Source organism: Amblyomma maculatum, chromosome 6 (genome assembly GCF_055883805.1).
Source record: "Amblyomma maculatum isolate TAMU_Amacu chromosome 6, ASM5588380v1, whole genome shotgun sequence".
Classification (NCBI taxonomy): domain Eukaryota; kingdom Metazoa; phylum Arthropoda; class Arachnida; order Ixodida; family Ixodidae; genus Amblyomma; species Amblyomma maculatum.
Genome location: NC_139349.1, coordinates 105,686,561 through 105,695,977, shown reverse-complemented (window position 1 = coordinate 105,695,977; position 9,417 = coordinate 105,686,561).

The following is a 9,417-nucleotide window of genomic DNA, read 5'->3' as shown; positions in this document are numbered from 1 at the left end:
CAAGTCAAACGCGTCTTCATGCTCCATCCTTCGCCGTGGATCGCCGACGCAATGCCTCACAGCCGGCACATCGCAATGTACACGGCCGCCTCAAACGTTTGAGACTGCTTCTGTCGCTCTAAAAAAAAACGCTCTCAGTTAGCGGCCATATTTAGGTGCTCAACGTCATCGCTTCTTTCGTGTTCATGACGTCTGATTACGTCCACCGATGATGCATAACACCAAAATGGCCGCCGGTCAGAACTGACCAATGGGACATAGGCCTTTGAGAGCGATTTTGAGAGCAATCCGTTAGACAGTGGTGCGTAATCCGGCACCTGTAGTTGCTGTAAAGCTCAAGAGAGAAAGATCAGCCGCTAGCCTAAAAAAAAAAAAAAAAAAAAAAAAAAAAAAAAAAAAAAAAAAAACTTACGCGACGTCGGTTCCACAAGTGTAGGCGTGTCCGCGCGATCCTCGAGTGCAAAAGTTTTGCCCGATAGTTTTTACAACTCAGCACGCTGCGCATGGTTTATAAAGTTAACTCCTGATTAAAGCTCGAGCAGGCACTCCTTTATCAGAGACAGAGAAGTTGCGCGGCTTACTGGCGCGGCGTCCAGCAATGCCGAGGAGTGCCCTCAGACATGAGACTGCACTTTAGTTAGTTTGCGCGGCCATCTTGACTGCGCGCCCATCTTGACACTCGACCGTTCTGCTGCTGTACAGAGCTGTTTCCTTACCGTCCCCATGCCCGAAAGCGCACCAATTAAGTTTAAGCAGCACCACTTGCAATGTGTCGGTGCATCGAAAAGTTCCACTAAGAAACAAAAGTTTGGTGAAATACTCACGTTGGGATCGGCGGGTGAACAAAGTCTGCCAGCCGCATCAGGCCGCAACAAAAACAATGCTAGCAGTGCATAACAGCCGTAGTTATTTGCGCAGAAAATGCAGAACGCAGAAGTGTGAAGCATGGAGGAAGTTTTCTTACCTCGATGGCGTGAAGGCATCATCAATGAGAAAAACTTGTCAGGTGGATTGAATTGGCTAATTTCAGATTTTTTTTTTAGGGTAGGTTTGGTTTGGTTCTTATTGAGCTTGCTGCTTGCTGCGTCTACTCAGCCTACAATTAAAGTTTCACCGAAGCATCATGATTAGAAAAAATGTTTTGCGGTCATTGAACTTTTCGTCAAAAAATTTGGAAGAAAGAATTTAACGATGAAACATGCAGAAAGTTAAAAAAAAGGAGTGTTTAATGGATAGCTTTCTATCGCATTGATTCGCTCTGGCGTCATATAATGCAGATTCGACGGCATTACTGATTTATACGCAGTTAAGGCGAGCACGGCGACTACAAACTATATCATTGCTGTGTAAAAGAGAATCCAATGGCGGACGTATACGGCGGCTGTCCGCTGGGCGTGCAGATTCGACCATCCGCTATCGTAATACGCCGGAACTCCGGCGGACGTCCGAACTCGGCCACCGAGTTGCGGCAGAGTTCGAACATCCGTCGTACATCAATGGTCGTATGGGTTTATGCATAAGCTGAACCGGCTCAGTAAATATAGCTTAGTGTTAACAACTTGAGCTCTCACCGATGTGGTATCCAGTCAGGGAGTGGACATGAAAGAACAGATGGAGGCTGTTTAGTATTTCTTGGCATAACCTGACGTGTATGGTAAGTCTTCTGCGACTTTTAGAAAAACTTAGTTATTAGGTGATGCACGTGATGTAATGTCTACAAATTCATGGAAGTAAATCATACCAAAGCTATACACATAACATTGTTACTTTGTAAAAATTTTCCCTTCTGCCGTTTTACTCAGATGGTACATATATTTCAATGAAATAATGGTTTTTGTGCGCATTTTTCCCATCAGTAAGAAATGTCCTGATCGAAGTTAGAAATTTGTTTAATATGGGATCGTTTCTTAAGCGATCATGAATCAAAGCGTTCAAAACTGAGCTCACGTATCCAACGGGGTTGATTTCCGTGCTGAAGAACTTTCTCCGAGAACTTCGGTCGCTATCGATCTGCTCGCTATCCGCTGATCGCGTGGCTTCACGACCGAATGACGCCAGATTTCTAGTGACGACGACACAGCGCATGTGAACTCTTTAGTTATCCCAGCAGTTTAATGTGGAGTAAAGGTTTATCGTCTGTGCAGCATTTTTTTTTTTCGAATCAGAAAAGCCTGTAGCGCAACAGTAACCATGCCTAGCCATAGAACTCCGTGAAGTAGTTTCGCCTGCATGTAGCCCGGTGAAGGAAATTTAAAATGTTAGGTTGTCTACGCATACATGTTCTCAAATATTAATTCGACGCCACAAGAAAGCTCCAAAACATGCCCACAATCACCAGGGGCTCACCCTCTGGAGACATCTAGCTGGCCCTCATCCACGTAGGGAATTCATGCACTTCCCAGTCGAAAAAAAATACAGAAAATTTTCTGATGTTACGACAGAATTTCTGTGCGGTTTTTGACGGGAAACCTGTTGTGACAACAGAACATTCTGTACTAACATCAGAAATTTCTGTCGTTACAACAGAAATATGCTACAAAACTACAGACAACAGAAATATACTACATAAAAACTACAGAACTACAGAAAAATCTTATGGTTACGACAGGACTACAGGATATTTTGTCGTATCTTTGACATTTGTTTAGTTTTTTTCGACTGGGTTGGGATAAAAGGGTGCAAAGTGATTAAAACAAAGTGGCAAGAACGGAACATTTTGGCACCCAGCAGGCGCCGCAAATTAAGTGCGTTATCAAATAAAGTGAATATTCAGCTAGTATAAGCTGCTGCAAAGCAGAAAGCGAAGTACATAACCGATAACACTTCTTTTGAGCGCTTCAGCGGTGCTGTGCAGAAGTAAAAGAAAATTATAATAGACGTGCACTGACTTCTAGTGATAATACTTACCCTCTAACGCAACAGCGAATCATGCGAAGCATACAGACGCACGCACAGTGCCTGAAACAAAGTAGCTGCGGTAATATTTCACTTAATTAGCCCGGAAGCGCACTGCTTGAGCTCTAGACAAGTGTGCTCGACTCTGTACACGGACGTTTTGACTGTCACGAAACAAGTCATTGCAATGCCTCGACCGGAGAGCGGGGATTCAATGTTTATGCTTTGTTTATTGTGCCTTAACATCCGTAAGCGGTTCATGCTATGAGGAATGCCGTAGGGGAAGCCTCCCGAAATTTACAGCACCTGAGCTTCAAGCACAGGGCACACGGGCGCCTTGCTTTTCACCTCCATCGAAAAGCGGCTGACGGGGTAGGAATCTAAGCCGCGCGCTGGGTCGAGCGCCCTAACCACTAAGCAACCGTGACGCCCCAAATATTAAACGTGTCAAAAGGTGAGAGACAGACATAGGAAATACCTGAGCCCTTGTTATCTGCGCCCAAGCTGCCATAGACTGGGGGGAGGGGGGGGGGGAGAAGTAGGCTATTGCCTATAGGAATACATGGAAATTATTTAAAAGCTGTTTCCTGGTTTCTTAACGCACCTGCGATGTCGTCTCTTGGTGAAGAGGAACCGTGAGTGTCCTAGAACAGCTTTTGCCAGTATGAAACGTCACTTCAAAGGAGCAGTATATTTAAGGCACCGCAAATATTTGGGACTGCGAATGAGGAATGCGATCCATAGAAACACTCGTAACACGCTAACCGCAACATAACACAGTTTGTTTCACGTACGTGAAGGTGAGACGTCTACCTGGCCGACGCGCATGTCGTTTCAAACCCTTATAGCTACATGTTCGTGGCGCAAGTTGCACGTGGGGTGCTCGATACTAGCCAATGCTAGCGACGGAACGTTCATCGAGGCAGCCGCCGCTCGTAAAGCCGCTCGTCGTTCCTAGCGCCATCTATTAACAAATACAGACATCGTTGTAGCCACTCTAACACAAGACGAGTCAAAAGCAAGCCATTACTCCAGCCTCAGTATAGCCATTCTAATACAAGATAAGTTCAAGCCAAGCCAGTCTCGCGAGACCATTGCTATGACAACAGCAAATGCTACTTCGAGTGGCGTCCGTGTGCTGTGCGATGTCAGCGCACGTTAAAGATCCCCAGGTGGTCGAAATTACTCCGTAGCCCTCCACTACGGCTCCCCTTTCTCTCTTTCCACTTTCATCCCCCACCTTCATCCCTTCCCTTACGGCGCGGTTCAGGTGTCCACATAGCAAGTGTGACAGATACTGCGTCTTTCCCTTCCTATGAACCAATTATTATTATTATTATTCAGGCTGCAAAATCACCCTTCTATCGAAACGAAGTGGCGTCCGTATGCTGTGCGATGTCAGCGTACTTTAAAGATCCCCAGGTGGTCGAAATTACTCCATAGCCCTACCCTACGGCTCCCCTTTCTCCCTTTCCATTTTCGCTCCCACCTCCCTCCCTTCCCTTACGGCGCGATTCAGGCGTGCACAGAGCAAATGTGATAGATACTGCGCCTTTTCCTTCCTGTGAACCAATTATTTATTATCTAGAAAACAAAAGCGATTTATTGCTTGAACTTTTATGTGAGGGTAAAAGTGGGAAAATTGAGGGCGAAGACAACTGTTTAGAAAGCTATATCGCGTCGAACGATTAGCGAAAAAGCTGTTTTCGCTGTGAAGCGGGCTCACTAGGCGCCGCCATGTTGTCAACGCTACGAGTACGCCAGCAACGCGAGGACCTCAACGAGAAAATTTCAATCTCACATATGTCCGTGAAACTTATGCGACCCTTTCACGTTCCAAGCATGCGCACTGGTAACACGTAGACGCTTCACGTACGTGAAGCTTCCACGCACGTTGTCGTGACGCTGGGGCTACGTCGACCCGGCCTTCACTTGGTAGCGTGCAGAGACTCGGGGTTGAAGTAGGATTGAATCTTCGAAGTTGGTGAAATATGTACAAGCAGGTTTACTGGCACTTTGAGAAAACGTATTTACAAGAATATTTACACGAAAAAGAAGGGTACATCAGCAAAATGGCAAGCGTTAAGAGTTCATAGCGAGAAGCGACTGGATGAGCCGTTTACCCAGGGCCCAGAGCGACATTTCGTGCTCTGCAGCGTCCTTAAAACCCCCTATGTCCAGCCCCTCTCTGAAGATGCTGACCAACCAAATCCAGGGCACGCCCCTCAGGTATCGGCATCCAATCGAACACATCACTGCACTGATGGTCTGAAGCACTGACTGGTCCGGCATTCATTCGTTGGGCGTGATCACTTGTTGGCGGGAAAAGCTTGGGAACGGCGAGGAGAGGAGGTACATTTCTATTCTTCAGCAAAGAAACCACAGGCTGGTTCTGACAAGGGGTTTTACTTCTCAGAAACCCGAGTGCACGTGGCGCCGCATAGGGCTCCCAACATGGTCCCTTTTCGACAATTGCAAATCTTTCCTGCATTCCCGGGAAATTACTTAATGACCGTATGAGTCAGGCTCCTTTCTTGTCCTGCACGTCAGCGGACATGTCACTCTGTCGTCTCCTTTGGATAGGAGGCATTCATCACTGGAGGATAGCACTTCTCGACTGGAAGGGTGAACAAAAGAAAGAAAGCACTTCCTGCTATTTCCCGCAGGGGGACGTTTCTTTGTGTTTTTCCAGACGTTCTCTTGACAGGGTCAATTTGGCATTTGCAGGTTGTCCACAAAGCAAAACATGCTTACAAAACAGGATTCCTGGAAACCGGCTCACTTAGAGCCATTGGACCATCACCACATATTCACAAAACTTATCCATGCCAACAGGCGAACAATAGAGCGCGCAAATGCGGATGCTTGGTCGTAACAGCCTCCTCCCCCGCCAGAAGAGTCTCGGAGGGCAGCAGTCCCAGCTGCTGCATGAAGAGACGACTTAATGGCCTGCACGTGAACGCTTGAAGCTCGCTGTTGCTTGTCGCGTTGTCCTGATTGTTGTAGGCCAAATTGCTCGAGCTGTCTGAAACTCAACCACATGTCGAAGCAAGCACTCGGCTCCCGTCTGAAGAGACCAGGTTAAAAGAAAACTGCCATTGTTGTTCGAGAAAAGCCCACTCTCAAGACGTTCAGGACCCACGTATTCCTAGAAAACCAAACGTGCTGCTTTACATAGCCACACATATACAAGCGCACGAAAAAAAAAAACCTGATTATCAATTTGGATACATGGTGAGGAACATCTCGGACCGCTTAGAAAGAGCGGCTAAGCGCGTCCGCATTCCCATTTAACTTCCCCTTTTTGTATCTTATTTCAAAATTGTACTGCTGTAAAATCAAGCTCCACCTAAGAAGGCGACTGTTCTTCGATGTCGCAGTTTGCAGCCAAGCCAGGGGACAATGGTCCGTCTCTACGGTGAATTTGGCCCCTCCAAGATAGCACTGCAATTTTTGAATGGCCCATACAATGCAAGCGCATTCTTTCTCTGACGCGCAATAAGCCCTCTCTCTAGAACTCAGTTTTCTGCTCAAGTAGAGCACGGGGTGCTCATTACCGTCGTCATCTCTCTGGCAGAGAACAGCACCTAACCCTCGATCACTGGCATCACACTGGACCGTGAATTCTCGGCCATAGTCTGGAGCTCGCAATACCGGACGGCTAATCAGCACAGCCTTCAGGTTTACGAAGGAGGCTTCCTTTTGTTCGTCCCAGACTACATTTGTCGGTTCTGTCTTGCGGAGAGCGTCGGTCAGAGGGCTAGCCAAAGCTGAATAGTTAGGGATGTAGTGATTGTAGTACCCAGTCAGACCCAGGAATGCTCGAATTTCCGTCTTCGTGCTCGGCCGCGGGTAGTCTGCTACCGCAGAAATCTTAATCTCGCTGGGTTTCCTGAAACCTTGACCTACATTGTGACCCAAGTAGTCCACGGTCGCCCTTGCCAGGCAACATTTCTCGGCCTTTACAGTTAGTCCAGCTTGACGCAAAAGGCTCAGTACAGCTCTTAGATGTACCATATGGTCCGCCCATGAGTCGGAAAAAACCGCAATGTCGTCTAAATAAGGCACCGCGAATGTTTCACACCCCTTTAAAACCCTATCCATGAGTCGTGAAAAACAAAATGGAGCATTTTTGAGCCCGAAACTCATCATTGTTGGCTGGTAGCTGCCCGTCGGAGTGACGAAAGCCGCGTATCTGCTGGCGCGTTCAGTGAGCGGTACTTGCCAGTACCCTCGAGTAAGGTCCAGCGTAGTCACATATGCCGCTCTACTGACCTGTTCTACTCTCTCCTCAATATTCGGAATAGGATACACTTGATCCCTGGTGAGAGAATTTAGCTTTCGGTAGTCTACCACAGGCCTAGGGTCTTTACCTGGAGCTTCTACTAAGATCATAGGCGAAGCATAATCGCTTTCCGAGGGTTTTATTACTCCCAATTCCAGCATGCGAGTTACTTCCCTATCCAGAATTTCTCTTTGCCTTGGAGAAAATCGGTAGCACCTTGATCGCACTGGCATGTCTGAAGTCAGCTCAATATCGTGCTCAGTCAAATCAGTTCTGCCTGGCCTGTCCACGAAGCAGGCCTCAAACTCTGTTATTATCTCGCCCAGATCGGACAGCTGGGATTTCTTTAGTTCTCCTCTCTGCTCCGTCTTTTTGAGAAGCTCCTGAGCGTTGCTTCCTTTTCCGCTGAGGCAAATCAAGTTGTCCCCCATCTCCTCGGGAAGGTTTAACGTTAGATTTACCACGGCTTCCCTCTGCACATAAGGCTTCATAAGATTGCAATGATAAATGCGCACTTCTTTACGCCTATCGGGGATTTTCACTGCGTAGTTAGTGTCAGAAAGCTCTGCAACGACTTTAGCAGGTCCTTCCCACTGTACTTCGAGCTTATTCCTGAGATCATTGGCTTGCTCCATAGCTAAGTCCTCTCGGGTTCCACTTAGAAGTCTCGTGAGATTGCTAGACACCGGCGGCAAGAGGTTACTCTCTAGAACGTCCTCATTCCGTGTCTTATCAAGCTCACTTTCTAGTTGACTTATCTGAGATGCCTCGCTCTCAAAGTTTTCTGACCCGCTATCTTCCGCTTCGACCACTGTTTTAACTGCCGCTTCCTCCGCTGTGGAATTTTCTGGTATGAGCAGTGTAGCTAGTTCTCGCGCCTTTGAACGTGTTAAGGCTGGCACAACTCTGTCTCCGAAAAGGATGCCCCTCTTTCGCAGTAGCATGTCCGATTTGTTGGAGAACAAATACGGATAGCACTTAGGAAGCTTTCCTGAAACGGCAGCCTCGGTTGTTAACTTGCCGAAAGGGCCCTCGATGACCACGTTCGCGATCGGCAAGCACACACTCTGTTCCTCAACTACCTGTCGGATCCATGCACACTGTCCTGTATAGTCGGAAGGCGATACATACGCCGGATGGACAACATCCATCGTTGCGGCCGAATCGCGCAGTACCTTGCAAGGCTTCCCGTTGACTACTAGGTCATGCAGGTAGGGTTCTAAAAGCTGCATATTTTCATCGCAGTCCCTGACATACGAGAAAGCAATCTTTTCTTTCCGGCAGTTGACGGCAATGTGACCCTGCTCATTACACCTAAAGCATGTGAGCGGCTTCCTAGCCTCAAGCTTATTCTTTGTGTTCTGCACGTTGGTCACTTCCCCACTTTTCTCACTGCCGTCCTTTCTAGGGAATTTGCCTGAAGAAACCTTCATTTCTTCGTTTCCAACTCTAGCAAAGTGCCTTTCCTGACGGTTTTTCACACTGAACTTGGGATTGCGGGGCCTATCCACTGCTGGGTTGCTGAATTGTCGGCGCGAAGCATACTCCTCAATAAGTTCGGCAGCTTCAGTTGCCGACTTAATTTCGCCTCTGTCCTGTAACCAATTTCTTTCTTTTTCTGGGAGGCAGTTATAAAACTGCTCCAAAAGAATTCGCTCGACTACAGCGTCCCTATCACTGTAGGAATCTGTGCTCTTTAGCCACTCGCCCAAATTTACTCTTAAATTGTACAGGAATTCAGGGTAACTCTCGTCCCTGGACTTAGTAGCGTTCCGAAAACGTTGTCTGAACGCCTCGGCGCTAAGCCTATACTTTCTCAGAAGGCAAGCTTTGACCTTCTCGTAGTTGTCCGCGTCCTCCTTGCTTAGCCGCGCGACAACCTCCGCTGCCTCGCTGGGCAGAACCGTCAATAATCTCTGAGACCAAGTGTCTCGCTGGAAGGACAGTTTTTCGCAGGTTCGCTCAAAGTTAGCCAGATACAGACCGATATCCCCTGATATCACATATGGCTGCATGTACTTTGACATCTTGAAATCTGCCTCCTTGTTGAGACGAGGTACCGCTAGCTGGGGACAATCGCCCGACCTCTTGCTCAACTCTAGTTCTAATTTCCGGAGCTCAATTTCTTGGTCCAGCTTTTTTGCTTCTCTTTCAAGCTTCTCACGTTCGTGCTCCCTTTCCTCTTTTTCCCTCTCAAGTTCACGCTCTCTTTCCTCTTTTTCCCTCTGACGTTCGCG